Below are 21,864 nucleotides of genomic sequence, written 5' to 3' on the forward strand. Positions count from 1 at the left end.
GAAAACCATGAGAATGGCCTCAGCTGGGACCTTGGGTTCGTGTCGCACTACAGGGTTTGTGTCACACTATAGGTGACCCCACTGCACTACACACACACACACACACACACACACACACACACACATTCATGCAGACCCTCTCTCATACACAAGCTCTCTCTCATATACTCACACATACACATGCACACATACTCTCTCACAGATTTATACTCCTTTACAGTCACATTCACACATACACACACTCTGTCATAGACACTCAACCACCCCCCCCCCACACACACACACACACACCCGCATGCACGTGCGTGGACACACACACATTCACTCTTATAAGTTAGTGGGGTGAATTTATACTTGCAGAATTACATTTTATTTTGCTTAAAAACTGCATGAATCCATGTAAGATTTTGGTAGTCCCTTTTTTAGAAATAGAATCAATCTGAACATTTGTGCACAGACAGCCTCACACTGGGCACCTCACACCTTCAGTGCATTATCTGGGCTGACATGGCACATATTGTTAAAGTTCACTTGAGAATGTAACTTTAAAAAAGCTTCTGGGATTTACATATGAAAGAATTGAAATCAGCATGGTCATTCTAAAAGATGAGAAATCTAACAAGCAATCCAGGTCTTTTTCAATATATAATTCCAGTTGCATCACACTGTAAACTTTTGCTATAAATTCTATGTATTAATATCTTATACTCCACAACCATGTGATGAAGGAGCAACGCTCCGAAAGCTAGTGCTTCCAAATAAAATCTTTTTGACTATAGCTTAGTGCTGTGTGATTTTTAACTTTGTACACTCCAGTTCAAGTAAAAAGTGAGGTCTGCAGATGCTGGAGATCAGAGCTGAAAATGTGTTGCTGCTTTTGCCTGAAACGTCGAATTTCCTGTTCTTTGGATGCTGCCTGACCTGCTGCGCTTTAACCAGCAACACATTTTCAACACTCCAGTTCAACACTGGTACTTCCAAATCATGAATAAGAAAGGTTTGGAGGGATATGGGCCAGGAACAGGCAAGTGTGACTCATTTAGTTTGGAATTATGTTTAGCATGGACTAGTTGGACTGAAGGATCTGTTTCCATGTTATATGATTCTCAGATTCTGTGCTAAGATGGGTGGCAGAAACCTTGGTTACAGAATAGATTTAAAGAGGAGAGGCACATGGAGAGATTTAGAGACAAAATGTCAGGGTTTTCAGCTGAAACTGTTTAAGATAGGAAGGAGACTAGAACTGCACGCAATATTCCAACAGTGGCCTCACCAATGTCCTATACAGCCGCAACATGATCTCCCAACTCCTGTAATCAATACTCTGACCAATAAAGGAAAGCATAGCAAACACCTTCTTCACTATCCTATCCCCCTGTGACTCCACTTTCAAGGAGCTATGAACCTGCACTCCATGTTCTCTTTGTTCAGCAACACTTCCTAGGAACTTACCATGAAGTGTATAAGTCCTTCTTAATGGTAAGGCGAAGAAGGCATTTGGTATACTTTCCTTTATTGGTCAGAGTATTGAGTACAGGAGATGGGAGACCATGTTGCGGCTGTATAGGACATTGGTTAGGCCACTGTTGGAATATTGTGTGCAATTCTGGTCTCCTTCCTATTGGAAATATGTTGTGAAACTTGAAAGGGTTCAGAAAAGATGTACAAGGATGTTGCCTGGGTTGGAAGATTTGAGCTACAGGGAGAGGCTGAACAGGCTGGGGATGTTTTCCCTGGAGCATCGGGGAGGGGTGATCTTATAGAGGTTTATAAAATCATGAGGGGCATGGATAGGGAAAATAGGCAAAGTCTTTTCCCTGCGTTGGGGGAGTCCAGATCTAGAGGGCATAGGTTTAGGGTGAGAGGGGAAAGATATAAAAGAGACCTAAGGGGCAACTTTGGTTAGGCCACATTTGGAGCACTGTGTGCAGTTCTGGTCGCCTCACTTTAGGAAAGATGTGGAAGCTTTGGAGAGGGTGCAGAGAAGATTTACTAGGATGTTGCCTGGAATGGAGAATAGGTCGTACGAGGACAGGTTGAGAGTTCTCGGCCTTTTCTCGTTGGAACAGTGAAGGATGAGGGGTGACTTGATAGAGGTTTATAAGATGATCAGAGGAATACATAGAGTAGACAGTCAGAAACTTTTTCCCCGGGTACAACAGACTATTACAAGGGGACATAAATTTAAGGTGAAGGGTGGAAGGTATAGGGGAGATGTCAGGGGTGGGTTCTTTACCCAGAGAGTGGTGGGGGAATGGAATGCGCTGCCCATGGGAGTGGTAGAGTCAGAATCATTGGCGACCTTTAAGCGGCAATTGGATAGGTACATGGATGGGTGCTTAATCTAGGATAGATGTTCGGCACAACATCGTGGGCCGAAGGGCCTGTTCTGTGCTGCATTGTTCTATGTTCTATGTTCTAACTTTTTCACACCGAGGGTGGTACGTGTATAGAATGAGCTTCCGGAGGAAGTGGTGGATGCTGGTACAATTGCAACATTTAAAAGGTATTTGGATGGGTATATGAATAGGAAGGGTTTGGAGGGATATGGGCCGGGTACTGGCAGGTAGGGACTAGATTGGGTTGGGATATCTGGTCGGCATGGATGGGTTGGACCGAAGGGTCTGTTTCTGTGCTGTACATCTCTATGACTTTATGAATCTAAGACAGAATGACCAGTGATGGAACCTGGTCAGGCAGTGAAGTATGAGGTCCAAATTGAAGGATATCCTTGAGTCCTCTTCTTTCTCAATCATAATTCATGTCATCTATAGTTTAATTGTAGATAACCCAGAAATTTGTGCACATAATACAGACTGTTAGTCCAGTGCAGTTTTGAGGGAAAGTTAAATTGTCAGTAGTGCTGTATATTTAATGCTTATCCAATACCCCATATATTTTTTCAGATGAACATAATCCTCCATCTTCATATTAGGGTCGATGATCCAGTTGCCTTGAATGCTCACCCTATGCCTGAAAGATTGGCGTGCAAAACTGTATTTTCAGGCTATAAATGAAGCCTTCAAAACCAGAGAGAGCACATTGTCCTCCTGAAGACTGGGGTGTCTGTTGCTGCGACAAAAAAGAATCTCATCTGGGACAGAAATGTGCTTATATCTATAAAGCAAAGAACAACACTGAGAGCCTTTCTGTCTTTTGGGGTAAAGTGACCTTTGCTCACTGGAGCCATGGGTGTCCTATTGGACACAGGATTCATTCAGTGCTGTTTCCAAGGTTTTCCATGGCCTTGCAATTTTTCTTTAACCTGATAACATTCCTGGGATATTTGCTCTTACCTAGTTCTACCTATTTTTTTAAGATTACATTACTTACAGCCCTTCGGTCCAACAAGTCCACACCGACCCTCCGAACAGCAACCCACTCAGACCCATTCCCCTATATCTAACACTACAGGCAAGTTAACATGGCCAATTCACCTGACCTGCACATTTTTTTGGATTGTGGGAGTAAACTGGAGCACCCGGAGGAAACCCACGCAGACACGGGGAGAATGTGCAAACTCCACACAGACAGTTGCCCGAGGCAGGAATTGAACTCGGATCTCTGGCGCTGTGAGGCAGCAGTGCTAACCACTGTGCCACTGTGCCGCCTTCTTCAGGAGCATCACTTTCACTGCTGCACTATTCGTTGTTGTGCCTTCAATTACCAAGATCATAAACTCTGAAATTCTGTTCCTAATAATTTGTGTGTCTTTCCCTCTTTCCTCTCCTTTAGAATGCTCCTTTAAAGCTAACCCTTTGCTTGTTCAAATATTTCCTTCTGTGGCCAGCTGTTAAATGTTCATACCTGTGAAGTTCTTGAGGTGTTCTGTTATCTATGGTTCTTCATCAACTTCTCTAGTCCCTAGTGACATCCTTGTACTCGTTCTCATGCTATCACATGTTCCCGTAATGCGGTGACCTGCATAGTACACAATGCTCTGTCTGCAGTGTACTTGGTGCTTTGTACAGTTCTAGTGTAATCTCCATGGTTTTACACTCCAGACCTCAGCCAATAAGGGAAAGAATCCCATATGCAACCTTGACTCCTTATTCCCCTGTTCTATTATTTTCAGGGATCTGGGATCATGCATTCCAAGCTTCCTCTACACATGCCAATTTCCTATTCAATATTGGGCATTTTCATCACACATTTGTTCTCCCTAAATGAATTACCACACATTCCTCCAGACTGCAATTGTATTTTTAATTTTTTTTTCTTTCAGATATAACAATCCTTAGCTCCCTGCCCCTGCTCACTTAGCTGATTTGTTTTTATTGTACTTGCATTCCATTTCAATGTCATGCACAATATGCAGTGGCATGAATGCTGCAAATCAAATTTGCCAACTTAAGAATAAAATACTTCAAGATATTTCAGCGTACAGATGTATTGCAAATTATGTATGGTGTGCACCTTATATTATAATACTTAAAACGAATGTGATTGGGGAATTTTAGAGAGATCTTTGAGTGCAACTAAATTATGTGACATGGGAGTACACCATGCTGACACTAGATGTGAAGAGATCTTCAGCATATATGCCACCTTTTCCTAGCAACTACTAGTTCTGATGAAGTGTTACTAGACCCAAAAGTTTGACAGTTTTCTCTCCAAAGATGCTGCCAGACCTGCTGAGGATTGCCAGCAGTTTCCGTTTTTGCTTCAGATCTCCAGCATTCTGCAGTTCTTTGTTTAGGTTTAATGTTGGAAATGCTGTCTTTTAGATGAATTATTGAAACAAGGTCCACTTGCACTCTCAGGTGAATATAAAAGAAAGAATGCTCCCTCATGTTTAGGACTAATGTTTATCTATCAGCCCACGTCATTAAGAACAAATTAAAATTATCATGATCATGTTTTTTTTAATTAACTTGTGGGATGTGGGCATTGCTGGCTGGGCCAGTATTTATAGCCTGTCCTTATTTGCCCTTGAGAAGGTGGTAATGAGCTGCCTCTTAACCACTGCTGTTCATGCACTATATGTAGACCCACAACGCCATCAGGAAGCAAAATCCAAGATTTTGATCTCGCACTAGTGAATGACCAGTGATATATTTCCAAGTCAGGCTGGTGAGTGGCTTGGAGGACAAATTTCAACCAGTGTATTCCCATATATCTGCTGCCTTTGTCCTTCTAGAAGATGATATTCAAAGGTTTGGAAAGTGTTATCTAAGGATCTTTCTGCAATACATCTTGTGGATGGCAAGCACTGCTGCTACAGACTACCAATGGTGGAGTGACTGAAGATTTATGAATGCGCCAATCAAGTGGTTGCTTTGTACTGGATGGTCTCAAGCTTCCTGAATGTTGTTGGAGATGCACCCATGCAAACAGGGAGTATTTCATCACATTACTAATTTGTGCCTTGTAGGTGATGAACAGGCTTTGAGGAGTCAGGAGATGAGTTACTCACTGCAGTATTCCAAGCCTCTGACCTATTCTTGTAGCCATTGTATTTATATGGCGAGTCCAGTTGCGTTGCTGGTCAATGGTACCTGCCAGGATGTTGATAGTGGGAGATTCAATGATGGTAATGCCATTCAATGTCAAGAGGAACATGGTTAGATTATCTCTTAATGAGATGGTGATTGCCTGACATTTGTACTCACCACTTTTCAGTCTAAGCCTGGATATAATCCAATTCTTATTACATTTGGACATGAACCATTCCAGTATCTGAGGAGTTGCGAATGGTGCTGAATATTGGGCAATCATTAGTGAACGTCCTGACTTCTAACCTTATGATGGAGGGAAGGTCATTGATGAAGCAGCTGAAGGAGGTTTGGCCTAGGACATTACCCTGAGGAACTCCTGCAGAGATGTTCTAGAGCTGCAATGACTGACCTCCAACAACCATGACCATCTTCCTCTGTGCCAGGTATGCTTGCAACCAGTGACTCCTGTTGTGCTAGTGCTGCTTTATGCATGGTCGAATGCAACCTTGAAGTCACGGGATGTTACTCTCACCTCGCCTGAATTCAGCTTTTTTGGTCATGTTTGAACCAAGGCTAAATGAGGTCAGGAGCTGTGTGGCCCTGGCAGAACCCAAACTGGACATCACTGAGCAGGTTCTGGCTGAGGAGGTGTTGCTTGATAACACTGTTCGCGACACCTTCCATCACTTTACTGATGATTGAAAGTTTTAGATGGGCGGTAATTTGACAGACTGAATTTGTCCTCGGCATTGTTGGGTAGATGCCAGTGTTGTAGCTGTATTGGAACAGCTGACCTAGATGGCCTTGGTATTCAGATGTTTCAGGTATGAGTGAAGAGCCATCGAGATAGCAACTGCCATGGACCTATTAGACAATAGATGATAGACAATAGACAATATGTGCAGGAGTAGGCCATTCTGCCCTTCGAGCCTGCACCACCATTCAATATTATCATGGCTGATCATCCTTAATCAGTATTCTGTTCTGCCTTATCTCCATAACCCTTGATTCCACTATCCTTGAGAGCTCTATTCAACTCTTTCCTAAATGAATCCAGAGACTGGGCCTCCACTGCCCTCTGGGGCAGAGCATTCTACACACCCACCACTCTCTGGGTGAAGAAGTTTCTCCTCATCGCTGCCCTAAATGGTCTACCCCGTATTTTTAAGCTGTATCCTCTGGTTCGGCACTCACCCATCAGCGGAAACATGTTTCCTGCTTCCAGAGTGTCCAATCCTTTAATAATCTTATATGCCTCAATCAGATCCCCTCTCAGTCTTCTAAACTCAAGGGTATACAAGCCCAGTCGCTCCAGTCTTTCAGCATACACTGCACTCCCTCAATAGCCAAAATGTCTTTCCTCAAATTTGGAGATCAGAACTGCACACAGTACTCCAGGTGTGGTCTCACCAGGGCCCTGTACAGCTGCAGAAGAACTTCTTTGCTTCTATACTCAATCCCTCTTGTTATAAAGGCCAGCATGCTATTAGCCTTCTTTACTACCTGCAGTACTTGCATGCTATTGACTGGTTTACAAGAACACCCAGATCTCTTTGTACTGCTCCTTTACCTAAATTGATTCCATTTAGGTAGTAATCTGCCTTCCTGTTCTTACCACCAAAATGGATAACCATATATTTATCCACATTAAACTGCATCTGCCATGCATCTGACCACTCACCTAGCCTGTCCAGGTCACCCTGTAATCTCCTAACATCCTCCTCACATTTCACCCTGCCACCCAGCTTAGCATCATCAGCAAATTTGCTAATGTTATTACTAATACCATCTTCTATATCATTAATATATATTGTAAAAAGCTGTGGTCCCAGCACTGATCCCTGCGGTACCCCACTGGTCACTGCCTGCCATTCCAAAATGGAGCCGTTTATCACTACTCTTTGTTTCCTATCAGCCAACCAACTTTCAATCCAAGTTAGTACCCTGCCCCAATACCATGCACCCTAATTTTGCTCACTAACCTCCAATGTGGGACTTTATCAAAAGCTTTCTGAAAGTCCAGGTACACTACATCTACTGGATCTCCCTCGTCCATCTTCAGAGTTACATCCTCAAAAAACTCCAGAAGATTAGTCAAGCATGATTTCCCCTTCATAAATCCATGCTGCCTCTGACCTATCCTGTTACTACTATCCAGATATGTAGCAATTTCATCCTTTATAATAGACTCCAGCATCTTTCCCACCACTGAGGTCAGACTAACTGGTCTATAATTTCCTGCTTTCTCTCTCCCACCTTTCTTAAAAAGTGGTACAACATTAGCCACCCTCCAATCCGCAGGAACTGATCCCAAATCTATTGAACTCTGGAAAATAATCACCAATTGTGACTATAATCTCTTGTTCAACATGGAGGAACACAAGTCGTCTGCTGAACAAGGACAGTATGAAGTAATTAGCAGGAGGTTTCTTTGCCCATGTTTAACCTGGAGCCATGAGACTTCATGTTGTCTAGCGTCAATATTGAGGACCCTCGGGGCAATTCCTCCTTGACTGTATACCACTGTGCCACCACCTCAGCTGGGCCTGTGCTGCCATTGTGAGACAACATATCCAGGGATGAAGATGGTGGTGTCTGGAACATTGTCTGTAAGATTGCCCTTCACTGGAGCTTGATGTGTACAAGTTGGCTGCTACTCACTTGGCTGCCAGTGACTACACTTCAAAAGACACTTAATTAGCTGTCGGATCTTTAGGAGACCCAGTGATCATGACAGATAAATGTAAATGGCCTAGACAACCCATCAGATACAGAGGTGTGTCATAATGTGTCTGAACAGGTTGATTAAAAATATCTATAAATGCAAGTCTTTTCCTATATTTCAAGGTAATTCACTGATATAGAAAGCCTGGGTCATTTTCTGTCTGCTCCTGTTCATTGACAGACACTTTTAGAGGATGAAACAAGAAACAGACATGAAATAAAATTTGGCTGCATACCCTAATGTGGTGCCAGCATTTGATGTCCCTTTGAGGATTAAGTCTTTGATGTTTAAAAAGGAAAATTGCTTTCAAACATGACAGTTTGGCATTCCAGCCTATCTGGGTTGCTGGGCAGCAGTGTGAGGGAATAAAGCTATCTCGCTCAGAAGGTGCATTTATTTTTCTAGGAGGAGTGGAGTTCAATCAATGACAGAGGGACAGGATACCTCATCCAAATCTCTTCTTTTCCCTTACAACCTTCGACTATGAAGGTGAGTGCATCCACAGGAAATTCTTGTCACTGCTGGCCCCACGCACTCTCCCCACTTGAATGAGAACAGAAAGTGCTGAAGACACTCAAGTCTAGCAGCATCTGTGGAGAGAGAAAAAAATAACATTTCAAACCCAATGCAACTCTTCTTCTGAACTGGACATGTTGAGAATATTGGAATAAAAGACAACCTTGCACTCCCTTGAGCCTTTTCGGACATTCAGTCTACAGCCCTCACACAAGTTCCATATATAGCCTGGTCTACCAAAAATTTATCAATCTCAGTTTCGACATTTTCAATTGATTCTCAGTCTTGTCAGCTTTTTTTTAAGAGGGAGAGAGTTCTGGCTCCCAATTTGCCTTTGTAACAACAACTGCTTCCTGACATCGCTAATTTTAAAATTCTGCTGTATCGTTCTGGACTCGGAGGAAATAATTGCCCACATTGTTGATTCTTTGATTCTTTTCAAACACCATCAATCAGATCACTCCTTCGTGTTTTACAATCAAGGGAATACGTGGCTATCCATGCAACCTGAACTCCTCATTTAATCCTTTAATCCCAGTTTGATGAATGTGGACTGTACCCCTTACCAAGGCCAGTATATCTTTCCTTCTGTGGGGACTCCTGAACACACTGGGCTATTTTCACAGGGGACGTAGTGCATCACTCCCATTGAATTGTAAAAATTGGTTGACAGCCAACGGACCTGAAAGAAGCCTTCTCTGCAGCCATTACACCTTGTCAGCTGACTTAAACAGGCAGATCCGATGGGTTAGCACTTCTTGGTGGTTCCAGCATCCTGGAGCACTGTAATGGACACTGCTGTGAGTCGGCCCATGCAGAACCTCAAAGAATCCAAGAGTGAGGTAAGTTTGAAGTTTTGAAGGTGGAGAGTGATAGGGCAGCAAAGGGAAGTGGGGAAGGGGTAAGAAGGGGAATGGGCTTCGGAGGCCAGATGGTGAAGAATTAAGTGAGAAGGTAACATATTGGGGTAATGCCTCCATTACACATGAGGCACACCAATCCACCCTACCTCCCAAATCCTGTACCTCATCTTTGTTCTCACCTTTCCAAAATATTTGCTCAAACGCGGGTTCCCCACTCCCCCCACCTGCCCACACCAACCATTCTGTGGCATAAAATATTGATCCACTGGCGTGGTTACAAGATGGAGATATTGGGTCTACCGTAATCCTACCCAGAGGCATTGCAGACAGTTGTAGTGCCTTTATATGCTCCCAGCAGCAACTTCCAGATATACAGCTTCACATCCACCTCCCTGAGTTAGTAGGTCACAGTTCAAGTCCCACTCCACAGAATCCTAGCCAGCGCTGCAGCGCACTGTGGAAATATTCTGCATAGTCTGAGGAGCTGTGTTTCGTTGGTGTTGAACCTATGACCCCTGCCCACCTGCTGCACCCCCTCCCCCCACAGGGTACGTACAAGATCCAATTTCAAAACGGGCATCTCTTTGATGCCCATGGCGTCCCTGAACCAGCACGACTTGAAACAAAATATCTGTTCATTTATTACATTGCTGTTTGCTGTGTGGACATTGGCTGTTAACAAAAAGAAATCCAAGATCAAAATGCTAAATGGAATTACAGTAATGAGCTGTGTTACCAAGTAAAGTTTGATGATATGCTTGAATTACAAGTGTGCTGAGTTCCCCATGATTTAAAATATTGCCTCACCGCTTATTATAAATTCTAAATGACATCCTATGACTTTCAGCTAGATGGAAAAAAAGCAAATAAATTTAGCCTAAAGAAAGCACATGTAAACTGTTTGGCTTATGAGAGTATTAGATAACTATTGTACATTAAAACAGTAACCATACTTCAGAAGCACTTCATTGACTGTAAAGGGCTTAGGCTATCCTGGCTTGTGAAAGGTGTTATATAAATGCAAGTCCCTTTTGATTTAGAAACAGCAATGCATTGAATCTTTTTAAGGCAGTGATGGCTCATATTTAATCTCAATGCTGAGGGATGAAATCATTGTCCAGTTGATGAGGATTAGTGTTGACCAGGAGCCTTGTAGTCCACCAGGAACTGAGCTCCACCACCATCACCCCCCCACCCGCCCTGGAATTTGTTTACCACAATACCTCAGCTCCACAGCAAAAAAAAATGTGCCAGTTTAAACAGATGAAATCCAAGAGCAGTAAATCTTTCATGGTGCTCTCGAATTCACTTAAAAATTACAGCTGTGAAATGGAAGGTGAAAGAATGGGTGCAGAAGGTGCAGTCACTGAGCCGTTCAGAGCTCTCCATCTCAGGCCACTTTCTGTTTTTATCACAAGTCTCATAAATAATAGATTGCCTGAAACACAGACACGACAGGACAGTGAAAACATCTTAGTAAAGAAGCGCATCGCAGGTTGTGTATAATATATTAGCTCTGCGTTTTACTGGAGTCTTCTGTAGTTTCTATTTGCACACAGATTAAGTCGAACACTAATGACACAGCGTTTCGACATTGTCCAGGAAATGAACTCATGGGTTGCTCTGCAAAATAATGTGCGGAGAAATACCACTTATTTTTAAAGAGAAAAGAAAGAGTCAGTCATATAACTTGATATTTTGTGCATCACTATCAAGGGTCCATCGGTCCTCTCTACTTTCAATCCTGGGTGAAAAATAATAAGATCCTAACCAAGCTTAAATTGAAACATGCAACTAACTACAAATGTTGCCAGGTTTATTTAAGGCAGCTTATCACTCATCAAAGTCAGGCTCTGTGTCATGCTTTAGGGCAGTCTACACAACATGTCGAATATAATCCCCGCATATTTTCTTTCTAATTTATTCATGGGATGTGGGCCAGTACTTATTGCCTGTCCCTATTTGCCCCTTGAAAAGGTGGTGGTGACCTGCCTTCTTGAACCACTGCAGTCCACTTGCTGTGGGTTGAACCACAATGCCACCAGGGAGGGAATTCCAGGATTTTGACCCAGCGGCAGTGAAGGAATGGCAATATATTTCCAAGTCAGGATGGTGACCAGCAGGGTGTGGAGTTCCTATATATCTGTCACCCTTGTCCTTCTAGATGGAAGTGGCTGTAAGTTTGGAAGGTGCTATCTAAGGATCTTTGGTGAATTTCTGCAGTGCATCTTGTAGATAGTACACCCTGTTGCTACTGAGGTCAAGAGAGTGAACGTTTTGGTGTTAATCAAGCAGGCTGCTTTGTTCTGGATGATGTCAAGCTTCTTGAGTGTTGTTGGAGCTGCACTCATCCAGGCATGTGAGGAGTATTCTATCACACTCCTGACTTGTGCCTTGTAGATCGTGGACAGGCTTTGGGGAGTCAGGAGGTGAGTTTCCTGCAGTATTCCTAGCCTCTGACCTGCTCTTGCAGCCATTGTGTTTTTGTGGCAAATCAAGTTGAATTTCTGGTCAATGGTAACTCCCAGGATGTTATTTGTGGGGATTCAGAGACGGTAACACCATTGAATGTCAAGGAGCAGTGGTTATAGAGTCATAGAGATGTACAGCATGGAAACAGACCCTTCGGTCCAATTTGTCCATGCTAACCAGATATCCTAAATTAAGCTTGTCCCATTTGCCAGCACTTAGCTTATATAGCTCTAACTGCTTCCTATTCATATATCCAGATGCCCTTTAAATGTTGTATTTGTACCAGCCTCCACCACATCCTCTGGCAGCTCAGATAGTTAAGTATGAGCCTTTACGTCAAAAGAGCTGGCAGATGGAATGGTGGGATTTGTGCTACTGTTTAAGTACTGTCTTCAGTCTGGGGCATCACATCTCACAAAGGATTTGGAGTGGATACAGAGCAGATTCACCAGAATTACATTTAAAAAAAGCTAAAGAACTACAGATGCTGTAAATCAGAAGCAAAAACCGAAATTGCTGTAAAAGCTCAGCAGGTCTGGCAGCATCTGAGAGAAATCAGAGTTAATGTTTCAGGTTGAGGGACCCTTCTTTTGGTTTTTATCTGGTATTTAACTCAGTGCCACTTCTCTTCTAGGCATGCCCACCCTGAATACGTTCTGCTCCTGTCTCCAATGAGGAAGGGTCGCTGGACCCAAAACGCTAACTCTGATTTATACCATAAGACCCTAAGGCATAGGAGTAGAAATTAGACCATTCAGCCATCAAGTCTGCTCCACTATTCAATCATGACTGATAAGTTTCTCAACCTCATTGTCCCACTTTCTCTCCGTAACCCTTGATCCCGTTGACAATCAAGAACCTATCTATCTCTGTCTTAAATATACTCAATGACCTGGCCTCCACAGCCTTTTATGGCAGTGAATTCCATAGATTCACCACTCTCTGTGAAGAGGTTTCTCCTGATCTCCATTCTCCTTCCCTTTAATTTCCACACATGCTGCCAGACCTGCTGAGCTTTTCCAGTGATTTATGTTCTTGCTTCACCAGAATTAAACTGGGCCAATAGGGTTAGCCGGGTTGGCATCTTTGTTATTCTATTGATTAGAGAAGCTTGAGGCCTGGTTTAATGGAAGGTTTAAGATGATTTAGGCGTTGATTGGGTCAATAGGGGAAGCCTGGAACAAGGGGTAAAATTAGAGTCAATCAGAAGTGAGGTTAGGCAGCACTCACTCACACAAAGTGGAAATCTGGAACTTTGTTCACCCGAAGAAGCTGTTGAGATTAAGGTTGGGTGGGGGTGGGGGTCGGGGTGGTGGGCAAACAGGGTGAGGTGGTCACTGCAAATGATAATTTCAAAACTGAGTTTGATAATTTTAGATACAGGTTATTAAGGAACATGAATGAGCTAGGGTATCATAGAATCTCGACAATGTGGAAACAGGCTTTTCAGCCCAACTAGTCCACACCAACCCTCTGAAGAGTAACCCACCCAGACCCATTCTCCTACCCTATTCTCCTATATTTACCCCTGACTAATGCACCTAACTTTCACATCCATGAACACTATGGGCAGTTTAGCATAGCCAATTCACCTGTCCTGCACGTTTTTGGACTATGGGCAGAACCTGGAGCACCCAGAGGAAACCCACACAGACGCACGGAGAATGTGTAAACACCACACAGACAGTCGCCTAAGACTGGAGTCGAACCCAGGTCCCTAGCGCTGTGAGACAGCAGCGCTAACCACTGAGCCACTGTGACACTCCATCAAACCTTCGAAACCACCGAAAGAAACTGCAGATGCTGTAAATCAGTAACAAAATCAGAAATTGCTGGAAGAGCTCGCTGGTCTGGCAGCATCTGTGGAGAGAAATCAGAGTTAATGCTTCGGGTGGAGTAACCCTTCCTCAGAACTTTCAGAGGGTGACAATCATTAAAGTATAGATTAGCTTTGATCTAAGGAATGGCAGTACTGGCTCGAAGGTTGAATGGCCTCTTCCTGTTCTTCTGCTCCCCAAAGTAAGGTGGATCAAACGTATTCTCCATTTTATATTTTTCTGCACCAGATGACATTTGATGGATATCCCAACATGCACAGGGGTCATTTCAGTTCTTGTGTTGAATGAACAATGCAGGCAGAAATTGGGTGTAAGTATTCAGGTTGAAATGAAACCCAGGGTGTCAGATACAAGCCTCAAACAGGTGTTAACCTTGTTGTGGAAAGATGACTCAATGCCCGTTTTCCTTTCTTGGGAAAAGGAGAAGGGTCATTTGCCTTCAAAACTTGCGGCCAATGTTGAGAGCTGCAATATGAATCACAGTGCAGAAATAGACCAAACAAACCGCTCAAACCGAAAATGAATCTTTCAGTCTTGCCTGACAAGATGAGTCTAATAATAGATCTAAGCTACAATTGCTATATGAGTCGGAATGTAACACAAGTAAACGATCAGACCGACCAACCCGGAACAGTTCAGCATTAGCTGTGAGATCAAACTGTACCATGAACACTTCAGAATCAATAAATCTTGCATCTCTTGAACACGCGTCCCTCATTACCTGAGTAAATAACCTTTGTTTTTTGCTAATCAGTTACCAGAGTTCTGAAATTTCTCAATAATTTTGCAATACCTTTTAAACACCATCCAGCAGGTTTCTGCTAATCCAATGAAAAAAACATGTCAGGTCCAGATTCAATTTCCTTTGTGAAACTGACAAAAGAGGAGCTTTGTTATTCCTGGCTTCGCGGTAACTGAATAGCCTTGTTTTTAGGGTGACGTTGTTGACACCCAAATTTCTTTTCTTCCTTAATCATCGGAGCAAGTTCCAGTTGGCAACAGTCTTGTTTTTGATAGCCCTGTCTGGGAAAGTCCCAGAATGCGAACTAAGCATGCAGAGCCGTTCCTGAAGTTGTCAACACTGTCGATCAATTCAGAAAGTTGTAAATTCAATCCTGTTGCGGACACTCAAGTGCTGAAAACCAGCCTGACATTTCCAGTATGGCACTGAGCGAGTGCTGCATTGTCTGAGGTACTGTCTTTCAAATGACACATTAAATAGAAGCTCCATCTGACCTTTCAGGCAGATGTTAAAGATCCCGTGGCACCGGCAGTACTTAGTGCACCATTCAATTTGGAGGGGGTAGTTTCTTTGCAGACAGGAGAGTGCTGGGTAAGGACCCTCTTGTCTTCCCACCTCCAACCTGATCAAACTCTTGTGGGAAGGACGGCCCATCCCTCCAGGAGGTTAAATGAGGTCCTTAAGTGATGACTTAAAGACCTTGTCCCATCATTGCTGGTAGTCAGTAATCAGCAGGAAGGGATGTACCAGCTGGCATTGCCACCCAGCAGGTTTGCTGTAGCCCCCTATTGAGTGACTCTCATGCACTGGCAGCCTGTGCACAATTAAGGCATTAGGGATTGGGAAGAGGAAATTCTGCAGGAATCCATCTCCCACCCTTAGAGCCAACCTCCTTCCCCCTCCTGTCCAGCGCCCCCTTGTTGGGTATCCAAACCTTCCTCATTTACCTGACTCCAAGGGATCCATCAGGAATCTGCTGCATAGATTGCAGTGCAATACCGGCAACAGCCACAGCTTTTGGTGGCATTGCAAAGCTGATGACTTTGGCTGGCTGGCAGCTCTCAGGGGCACTGAGGGGCCTTGATTGAATGGGAAGCCCAAGCCTGTTCAGTTAGGTGCCTGATTGCCCTGAAGTGTCATCAGTCTCTGGGAGAGAGGTAATGCGGGGATCTTCATTTGAGTTCTCCAAACCAGCAGGTCTTACGTCCATCACACAAATTAAATGTCCCCTCACTGTTTCAAAGGAGATCATCAGATTATTAGAAGGGAATGAACGGAAGGGGAGAGAAAATAATATCAAAGGGAGGATAAATAAGAAGAATAACAATGACTTGGCTGCTATCAAAGACCAATACCAATGTCCTTGCTTCTTTTACATATTTGCATTCTCAAGTATAAGGCAAAGTCAAAGGTAAAAGGCTAATGACTAGCAATTCTCAAACCAAGGGTTCATGCATGCCATAGCACTCACTGTTATACCAGTAGCTGTGCAACAGCCAGTTATAATGATTAAAATGAGTAGCATCAATAGTGTATGTGCCGTATTATCCTCTGGTTTAAGAGGTGAAAAATGTGTTGCTGGAAAAGCGTAGCAGGTCAGGCAGCATCCAAGGAGCAGGAGAATCGACGTTTTGGGCATAAGCCCTTCTTCAGGAATGAGGAAGGTGTGCCAAACAGGCTAAGATAAAAGGTAGGGAGGAGGGACATGGGAGAGGGACGTAGGGAATGCGATAGGTGGAAGGAGGGTAAGGTGAGGGTGATAGGCCGCAGAGGGGGTGGGGGCGGAGAGGTCAGGAAGAAGATTGCAGGTCAAGAAGGCAATGTGGAGCCTGAGGATTGGGACTGAGATAAGGTGGGAGGAGGGGAAATGAGGAAGCTGGAGATATCTGCATTCATCCCTTGTGGTTGGTAGATTCTTGGGCGGAAGATGAGTCGCTCTTCCTCCAGGTGTCATGTTGCCATGGTCTGGCGATGGAGGAGGCCAAGGACCTGCATGTCCTTGGCGGAGTGGGAGGGGGAGTTAAAGTGTTCTGCCACGGAGCGGTTGGGTTGGTTGGTGCGGGTGTCCCACCCCCTCTCCAGCCTATCACTCTCAATTTACCTTCTTTCCACCTATCGCATTCCCAACGCCCCTCCCCCAAGTCCCTCCTCCCTACCTTTTATCTTAGCCTGCTTGGCACACCATCCTTATTCCTGCAGAAAGGCTTATGCCCGAAACGTCAATTCTCCTGCTCCTTGGATGCTGTCTGACCCGCTGCGCTTTTCCAGCAACACATTTTCAGCTCTGATCCCCAGCATCTACAGTCCTCACTTTCTCCTGGTTTAAAAGAGTCCACTCTGATGCCAAGAGATCTTCAAATCTAAATCAAATTTAATGGGCGGCACGGTGGCACAGTGGTTAGCACTGCTGCCTCACAGCGCCTGTAGACCCGGGTTCAATTCCTGACTCAGGCGACTGACTGTGTGGAGTTTGCACGCTCTCCCCGTGTCTGCGTGGGTTTCCTCCGGGTGCTCCGGTTTCCTCCCACAGTCCAAAGATGTGCGGGTCAGGTGAATTGGCCAAGCTAAATTGCCCGTAGTGTTAGGTAAGGGGTAAATGTAGGGGTATGGGTGGGTTGCGCTTCGGCGGGTCGGTGTGGACTTGTTGGGCCGAAGGGCCTGTTTCCACACTGTAAGTCTAATCTAATCTAATCAAATTATCTGTGAGCTCGAAGCAGTACAGTAAGGAGATATTGAAGTTTATTCAAAATGCCTGTGAAAATGTTCAAAGACATTAATTGCATCAATTGTGAAGAGATCAATGTAATTTTCTTGGTTACTGAGAAACAGTAGTCCATGTGACCTGGCAACCCTTGAGCTGGAAGCAGTACCAGCAAAGAAGGTAACATATAAGAGCTGTTTGACTAGACACAGAGTAGAGCTGCAGACAAAGGAGAGCTGCAGCAGAAGGGACAATAGAAAATACACACTAATAAGGAACTGTGGGCATATAGCTTTGGTTACACATGGCAGAAAACTAAAGGCAGCATTAGGATAGTGATTGTGACTTTGGCAAGTCTACTGCCGTGGTCAGAGTCACCCAGGCCATTTAACAGTGTTTACTAAAGTGGTTAGATGAAGGAGACACTTTGGAATCTGGGCCTTCAAGACCTTTATGTTCCTATCTAACCCTAATCCTAAATTTGCACCTGCACATAAAATTTGAGTGTATCAGGAAATGTCGTATTCCTATAGTCCCTACAATAGAGATTCTGCACCTCACAAAAGATGTGTGTACATTTAGTACCTAAATTCCTCCTGAACCCAGAAAGGGCCACATGAAAATAATACAGCTTTAGGAAGGCAGGTGGCTATCACCTTTCCAGAAAAGAAATGACTGAAAGAAGTTCTGAGTTTTGTACATTATTTGTGCTTCATTGTGTAACATATAAGAGCTGAATGGGAGATTAAAGTCTGGCCCTTGTCTTCTTCAAAATAAAGCCATGGAATCATTTGATGCCCAACTCAGAGGATTGTCAGGACCTCAGTTTTGCATCTGGAAGACAACTATCCAGCCGTGCGGTGCTCCCTTTGTGCTGTGGTAAAGTCTCAAACTGGACTTTTGTGCTCAAGTCTACAGATGAATCAACTCCCACTGATATTGAGACTGGAAACCAAGTGTGCAAAACTTACATACGCCAACAATTCTCTAATTCCTGGGACAAACAGGAGTCCTTGGGTGCAGTGGTCTTGGGTGCCTGAATATGCTGTGTGTACCGAATGAAGAATGTTCTGATGACAGATTGCAAAATATATTGAAAAAGCAACCTGACTTCTCTCCCTGGTGGTAATTTGGAGCAAAGCCTGAACTCTCAGACTGTGGAACAGGGACTTTATTGTTCAAGACAACCCAACCATTTCGTCATGGCTCTTAAAACTATTTAGAGAAGAACCTAAAATATTCCAATTGCCTCAGATACAGCAAGCAGCAGACACAAGGATGTAATGACAATCCTGTGACTATGAGGTTTCCTAACCTCTGAGGCACTATACAAATAGGCATCCCAAACAAGCGTCTGATGGAAGAGATTTTTTTTTCTCCCCCTCCACCCTTTTAAACCCACAATTAATACATGAGTCTGTCAGCACTGTGCCTCGGACAATACATGTATGTCAATATGCAGTACGAGAAATTTCTGCCTGCTTTTAGCGAAAGCCTGACTTGCTGCACTCAGCTAATAAACAAAATCAGCAGACCGCAAGCTGCTGGCAAACAGCACACTTTGCAGTGCTTCCCAGAAAAGCCTGACTCATTGGTTTTATAGCTTCTCATTTCCATGCTTGTCTGTGTGTCGCAGAGACTCCAATAACTGGAGCTGACCTTTGCAGTTAAACCCGGCTTTAATCAATCATCATGGCCAACCAATCAATACACTAAAAGCAGCCATTGACATTACTGGTTGCTCCTCATGTAGATGCCCTTGTTTACAATCAGGACATGTCGATTCTAATTTCTGCTGGACTCATGTAAACAAAATTCTGTGCCCATTTGTGAGTGCAATTTCTCTACATGAGCCCATTTTACCATTATTCCCTTTGCTTTTTATTTTCACCTCACCTTTCATTGATCCTTGTTGTGGAATCGTACAATACAGAAGGAGGCCCATTTGGCCCATTATTCCTGCACTCTCCGAAAGAGCTAGCCAGTTTGTACCATTCCCTTCCATTTTCCGAAGGAAAATTTCTTGAATGACTATTTATCTGATTTGCCATTTGAAAGATACTTTGGAATCTGCTTTCATTGCCCTTTCAGGCAGCACTCTGCAGATCAGGACAACTTGTTGAAAAATAGAATTTATCCTCACCTCACTGCCCTGTTTTTTTTTCTTTTGCCAGTGACTGTAAATCTGTGCCCATTTTGTGATTGGCACTTCTGCCAGTAGAAACAGGTCATAGAGTCATAGAGGTCTACAGCACAGAAACAGGCCCTTCAGCCCAACCTGCTCATGCTGCCCAGTTTTCACAATTAAAACTAGTCCCATTTGCCTGCATTTGGTCTATATCCCTCCAAACCTATCCCATGCTTGTCCAAATGTTTCTTAAATGGCAAAATTGTACTCACTTCCATCAATACCTCTGGCAACCCATTCCAGACACTGTGTGAAGAAAGGTTGTCCTCATGTACTCTACCAAATCCCCAAATAAGATTGAATACCCATATTAAATCATTTCACCACTGAAAGGAAACAACCTCAGCTTCTTCAGTCTCTTAACAGAACTGAAGTTCTTGATACCAATGCAATTAATCTCTTCTGCTCTCAGCCCTTTCCCATAATGCAGTACCCAGAACTGGACACAGTACTGCAGAAGAGGACCAGCGTGATTTGCCTCACTCCTGTCGCTTCCTTTTCTTGTCACTTCTGTATTATGTTCCCTTCATTTTCTCTCCTCTCTGATGGTTTGGCCCAAGTCTTGACCTTACTCATCAGCATTGCTCTGTCTGATACTTTCTGAGATTTGCAACCACTTTAGATGATCTTTACCCAGACTTGTCCCACAGAACTGAGGCCTGATTGTTGCACCTTACAAGCCACAACTCCAACAATCACATCTCGTACTCTTGCCAATCTGCTTCAGACCACCATGATGGTGATCCTCAAATGATTGTTCACAAGGGGCCTCCAGTTAGTCCGTAGGCTCATTGAATGATGTGCAATGCCATGGCCTAGTCCGTACAAGACAACAGGCCACAGTGGTCATCCCCACCAGCTGAGGGCCATTACAAAGCCACACCAGTGTGCAGCCCGAGTCATTGTAAGCATGAATAACAATATTGTGGTTTTAGAGATAAGACATATGTTACTGTTAGAACACCTAACTGCAAGGAAATTTGGCATGATGTCGAATACTCTTGCCAACTTTTAAAGGTATGCTATCAAGAGCATTCTGTCTGGATGTATCACTACCTGGTATGGTAACTGTACCATTCAAGATCGGAGATGGGTACAGAGAGTAGTGAACTCGGCCCAGACAATCACAAAGGCCAACCGCCCATCTATAGAATCCATCTTCCAGGCCCATTGTCGAAGAAAGGCCGCCAGCATTCTTAAAGATCCATCCCACCCTGGCAATGCTTTTCTACAACCTCTACCATCGGGGAGAAGGTACAGAAGCCATCCAGTTTCAAAACAGTTTCTACCCTAGTGTTGTTAGAATACTGAATGTTCTCACAAATTCTTAACATTCGCCTGTAGCTGTGTTTTTGTTTTTGCCGCTGTTTACCTATTATTTACTTATCAGTGCTACTTATCTCTGTGATCTGCCTGTATTGCTCGCAAGACAAAGCTTTTCACTGTGCCTCGGTACACGTGACAATAAATTCAATTCAAGAACGGGTTTTCATTACTCATGGGGCTAGAAACAAAGGGGAGGGAACAGCTGGACATCGAACCTGACATGAGACTGAAGCTCTCCAGCTTGAAACTTAACACCAGCTCATTGTTGTTTCCTCAAAAGCAGTGATTCTTCCCATTAACCACAAAGAATTATATTTGCAGTGGGGTAGGTGCAATATGTGATTCGCAGACTCTTTTGCTCTGCTTTCAAGAGCTGCAGAAACAAAGGTTTGCGAATTCTTTGCCTTTCCTTCAGGATTATCCTGGAGTCTCCAGGAACTGAAGATTAATCCCCTTCCACTGTGAGCAAAACGCAGGAGCATCGAAAGATTTTTAACCATTTCCTATGTAAACTTACATTTACTAGATATAAAAATACCGTGACTAAAAATATTGTTTGACAGGATGGATAGTTTGGCAGGCCATTTTATGAGGAAATCAGACAAAAAAAAAATCAGCTCCTCTACCTCGTCCATCCCCATTTCCTTCCCATTCTGCGAGTACCCAAATAATTCCTCATAATGTGCAGTGACAATTGTTCTTTGACCCTCAAGAATATTCTGTCAAAGGTTAAGAGACGTCATTGCATGTAATTGTCATAACTATGGTATCATATGTTGCTAGGTTAACAATTAGTGAGTACTGTGCACATTATCTCCTCCACAAATGCTCACTGACTTGTAAACAAGGCCCTAGCCGCCCATGATCTCATTATAGATAATTTGTTTCATGGTTTTCACAGAAATTTGATTCATAGGTGGCAACACCTGGTTCCCTGCCAAAGTTGTGCCATCTGGCTGCACTTCCTGCCATCTGTAGTGGCATTAAGGTCAGCATTGCCAACCGTGCCAGAGTATATCTTACTGTTCCACTGGAATTATCTGTCTTTCAATCGT

This window comes from Hemiscyllium ocellatum, chromosome 7, assembly GCF_020745735.1.
Source record: "Hemiscyllium ocellatum isolate sHemOce1 chromosome 7, sHemOce1.pat.X.cur, whole genome shotgun sequence".
Lineage (NCBI taxonomy): Eukaryota > Metazoa > Chordata > Chondrichthyes > Orectolobiformes > Hemiscylliidae > Hemiscyllium > Hemiscyllium ocellatum.